Here is a 5782-nt window from a genome sequence, read left to right on the forward strand (position 1 = left end):
AGGTTATATTATTGGTATTGTTAACACCACTCAGTAAATACTTTCTTTTTTCAAACACAGGAAGACTTGCAATCTGGTAGCTATTGCTTCTGTACTACAGATAAATTAAAAACAAACAAAATTTGAGGTCAGCAAAACTGATATCCCTTGATAAAATTTCCAAAGGTCACTTACATGGTTCAATGATTTTCTTAACTACCTTCTCAAGGACTCCCATAAATTAATCCAAAATAACTGTTTGAATACTATTTATCTCAATATCTTTGTTCTTGTGACTTATCAGAGAATGAAAGATGGTAAAAAGAAGAATAATATCTTTTAATAGTCTTCAGAGTAATTTTAGGAGATGAAATATAATTTTATGACTTATTTTTTTTACTTTTTATGAACATATGGAGATATATACACACTAATACAAGTTTCAAGTGTATTACTGAATGACTGATTAAATGTGGGTTTTGTTTACATTCTTTTAAATGAGAATTAAGGGAAGAAAAAAATGAGTGCTTCTTCATACCTACGAGAATGCCTAAAATGAAACAGAAGGAAAATACAGAATGTTGGTGACCACATGGAGCAACCAGAACTCTCATACACTAATAGTGAGAATATTAATTGGTATAGCTACTTCCGAAAATTGTTGAGTCATATCTACTATAGGCAAATGTACATACTTTCTATAAATCAGACATTTCTTCCCCCCGAAGCATATACTCAACAGATAGGCACACATATGTTCAACAACAGCAGCAACAAAAAAGAAACTGGAATAATTGTAACAGACTTACCTGTAATGACCTAAAATGGAAAATTACTTAAATCTCCATCAAGAACATACAGAAATTGTCTTATATTGTACCACAGAACACTTTCGAGAAATGAGGACTGATCATGCACCATTGGACACAAAATACGAAGGAATCTTATAAACATGTTGAGTGAAATAATTCAGTAACATGATCTCATTTGTATACATTTCAAAATGATAAAATTATTCAATAGTAAAATAAATTATAATAGAGGTTATCCTTGTGTGGAGGCAGCTAGAGATGGAAGGCAATTATGAAGGCAGCAGCTTGGTTGTAGAATATCATCGGTATTTTTTTCTCAATATACATTGTATTTTTTTTAAGTGTTGAGCCGTATATTTATAATTTGTGCACATTTCTGTTTCAAAGTAATTTTTCTACAAAAACCCAACCACTAAGACTCAGATTTTCTAAAAAGAAAAGAAGAACCCGCTACTTTTAATGTTTTCATGTTTTATCCCAGAAAAATAAACTTTGAATAAGGGAAGGACAAATGGGTCTGGCTTAATATTTGAAATGATGAGAGGAGAAAATATAAGAAAAACATGTCTATATTTTATTAAATTATGGTAGAAAAAAGGCTTTTCAACACTTTACGCATTCACAGGTTCATGAGTAACTTTGTAATTCACAATAAAGTGTTCAATTACAAAATACTGGAAAGTTATAACATGCGTTTGTCTTTACGCTGGAGTACAGCTTAGAGGAAGTTGATCAGTTGTGTATTTTAAAAATTTATTTATTGTGTAAATATAAAAATACATTCCAATACAGAGATTCAACAAAATAAATATTTGTCTGAACTTTGGCTTAGAAAATAATTTTGTTTTTTCTTCTTCTGTCCCATAATTTAGAAAATATGTAAGTTTATTTCAATTTTAGATTTATTGACATTTTGATCTTGATTTGCTTGAGTTTTAGTTATTGAAATTATAATTGGAAATGGTAGATCAATCCAAAATTAGAAATTTGATTCATGTCAATATTTAATTAAGCTTTTTGTTTTAATTGTAGATTCACATACACATGTAAAAATAATTCATTCAAATCATGTGTATCCTTTGCCAAGTGTTCTCCAATAATATTGTTGGGACAATGATATTGCTATAGTCAAGTTTCAGGAAAATTCCATCACCCCAAATATGCCACACATTGCAGACATCCTTACCTTATTCCAAATCTTAAGGGTAAAGCACTATGTCTTTCATCACTAAGTATAATATTGGCTGTAGGTATTTGTAGGTAATTTTAGTAACTTGAGAAAGTTATTCTGTTTATGTTTCTGATAGTCTTTATCTAAAATGGTATAGACTTTGACAGTTTTGTTCTCAATTGATATATCATTTGCCTTCCTAAGCCTATTTATATTGTGGATTACATTGATTAATTTTGGAATATTGAACAAACCTTGCGTTAGTGCAATTAACCCTAATTAGACTAATATAATTATATTTAAATAGAAAATATTTTTAATGATTTTTTTTGTCTATATTGGTAATTGGCCCATAGTTTTTTTCTTTGTTTTTATTTTGTGCTTGTTGGTTTTTATATTGGGGTAATACCAATTTCAAATAATGAATTGGGAAATGCTTCCTTCTCATATTTTGTGGAAGAAATTTTGTAGAATTGATGTTAATTCTTATTTAAATATTTAGCAGAATTCACCAGTGAAACAATCAGGACCTAAAGATTTCTTTTCAACAGATTTTTAACTAGGAATTCAATTTCCTTTAGAGTTTTAAGGCTACTCAAATCATCTATTGCATATTTGATAAATTTAGTAATTAGTGTCATTTGAAGAATTTGTCCATGTTATCTACATTATCAAATTTATGTGTGTAGAGTTGTCCTTTTGGTATTTGCAGGGTCTATAGTGACATCTACTTTTTCTTTCCTGATACAAGTAAATTGTGCCTTCTCTCTTTTTCTTTGTTAGTTTTGCCAGAAGTGTGCAAACTGTGGTGATTTTTTTCAAATAGCCAGCCGTTAACATTTACTTTTCTTGATTTTCTGCTTTAAATGTCCATGATTTCTGATCTTAGGTTACTGATTTGAGACTTTCCCTTTCTTAATGAAAGCATTTATTTTCATAGTATTCCCTTGTAGAATTTAGATATGTTCCATCAATTTTGATATATTCATTTTGATTTAGTTCATTGTATTTTTGAATTTTACTTAGGACTTTCTCTTTGACCCATAGATTATGTAGAACTATGTATTTAGTCTGTTGGGAACAGGATCCCCAAAATCTGGCCATAAATTGGCCCCTAAACTGGCCATAAACAAAATCTCTGCAGCACTGTGACCTGTTCATGTGACCATGACACCCACGCTAGAAGGTTGTGGGTTTACTGGAATGAGGGCAAGGAACACCTGGCCCACCCAGGGCAGAAAACCGCTTAAAGGCATTCTTAAACTGCAAACCATAGCATGAGTGATCTGTGCCTTAAGGACATCCTCCTGCTGCAGGTAACTAGCCAAACCCATCCCTTTATTTTGGCCCATCCTTTTGTTTCCCTTAAGGAATACTTTCAGTTAATCTATCATCTGTAGAAACAATGCTTATCACTGGCTTGCTGTTAATAAATACGTGGATAAATCTCTGTTCGAGGCTCTCAGCTCTGAAGGCTGTGAGACCCCTGATTTCCCACTCCACACCTCTATGTTTCTGTGTGTGTGTCTTTAATTCCTCTAGTGCCGCTGGTTTAGGGTCTCCCCGACTGAGCTGGTCTCGGCATAGTCTTTGGAAATTTTTGAATTATTTTTCTGTTACTGATTTCTAGTTATTGTTCCACTGTGATCACAGGTCACAGAATACACTGTGTATGATATGACTTACTATGAATTTTTTGAGGTTTGTTTTATGGCTCAGAGTGTGAGATATGGTCTACTTCAATATATGTTCCATGCACATATAAAATGAAAAATAAAAATCACAGTACTTCAATTCTGTATATCAAGATCTGATATTTTATGGCTGTCACTAATATAGGTTAATTGGGAATTTGGGGAGACAGTAGTCATGGTAGTAGTCTGGTTGTGCGTGTGTTTTGCATGTGTTTGGATAATCTGTTTCTTTTATTGACTTGCGTTTTTTCTTTCTTTAAAACATTTTGTATCTCTTTTTCTACTCTTTCTTGTTCATTCATTCTCTTTTTCCACGTTACTATTTTTTTATCTTGTCAATTTTTTTCTTTTACTCATATTCATAGAGTTTAAATGAAAAAAGGAGACCAGGATACAGAGAGTAACTGAAGAAACATGACTTGTCCAAAGGAATGAAATTGAGACTATCTAGTCCATTTCCTCCTTTAAATTGAAATGTTATTTCTGTGCCAGGACAAGCCTTTTTGAGTAAGTGGATGCTCAAATCAACCAAAGGACACAAGACTACCACAAAACAGGAAGCTACAGCAGAGTATAAATTCAGTTCAACATCTGTGTTTCCAGATACATTTAGCTTCAGCAATAACACATGCCTGACCATGGAGACCACATGAGTTTTTTTAAGAACCCTGAAAAATAAGCTTTTGCCTGTTTTCTTTGGCCTTCAGACTGGAAAAATGAGCATATTAAATAGGAACCCAGCATTAACTAGTTTTGCATCTAGTCAGGTGACTCAGTGTATCACATTTAGAGTTTCTTCCACTTTTGTATTTTAAATATTACATAAAATATTTTCTAATAATAACTTCTTTAAATACAGTAAAAACTTAAAATCTCTTTTACTTTCATATTCTTTTATCCAACTTTCTTCAGAGATATAATCACTGTTATTGGTTTAGCATTTCACTCTTATCAGTTCTAGTATTTTCTAATTCTATTTATGTGTTATTTTGGATAATCATATTTCTCTCACTTACTGAATGATGGTAAGTGGGAGGAAGTGAATTCCATTGTTAGTGTGAAATTATTATCTCCAAGGGTGTTGTTAATTTATTGAAAATATTATTTGTCAAGTGCCTATTATGGTCCAGGCATTGTGCTAGTCACTGGGGATATAAAAATGTGCAGGTACATAAATAACTTTATGAACAATTAAGGGATACAAGAAAAGAAAAAAATGAAAAAGTTGTGTGCTGAGTATTAGTATACTGTAAATACAGAGGGCAGATAACACAGACTTGTGGTTAAAGTAGTATTCTCATGGAAGATGTTGTCAAAGCTAACACATAAAGAAACCTAAGAATTATTCACATTTGGGGTATTTGAAGAAGATTCAGCACAAAAAAAATGACCTAGAGGCAACAATAAACATGATACTCTTTCTGAAAGTGAATGTTTTTCATTGTGATTTTATTTTGCATAGGGCATGGAAAGGGAAGATTGACAGAAATGAGGCTGGAAGCAGCCATAACATTCTAAAGGGTCAGGTCAGTCATATGCAGAATTCTGGATACTGTAAAGAGAGCAGTGAGAGACAATAAGACAGTTTTAAGTTGAGGAGCAATATAATCTGAAGTTTTAAAAGTACACGCTGTCTGCAATGTGAAGAATTGATTAGAGAAGATTAATACTGGAGACAGGTAGAAGATCAGGTAAGAGCACTGTTGTGATAATCCAAGAAAGCAATAATGAGGGACTGAATTATGGTTTTTGCAAGATGTAGGAAATGAGTGAAGATGACTTTCAAAGATTTCCATATGTGGGTATTAAAATTACCGTAATTATAGGAATGAATACATATGAGAGTGACAAAAATGAATTGCAAGCTTCTGACTTAAATCACTTGAATGAGTAAAAATGAGTTCATAAGAAAGAGGGCAGCCTGTTGAATAAGGTATTGAGTTCAATTTTCAGTATGGTAGTTTGAGGGGAAATATTTAATTAGATAAACTACTACAGCTATCTGATAGGTTCCTGGAGAATCAGGTGTGAATTTAGGCAAAAGGTCTAGGTGGGATTTTATCGCAAGCTAATGTATAGGAATGGTCAAGAATGCAGAAAAGAAGTCAGAGGAAAAAGATAAGAAC

The sequence above is a fragment of the Pan troglodytes genome, chromosome 8, assembly GCF_028858775.2.
Source record: "Pan troglodytes isolate AG18354 chromosome 8, NHGRI_mPanTro3-v2.0_pri, whole genome shotgun sequence".
Taxonomy (NCBI): Eukaryota; Metazoa; Chordata; class Mammalia; order Primates; family Hominidae; genus Pan; species Pan troglodytes.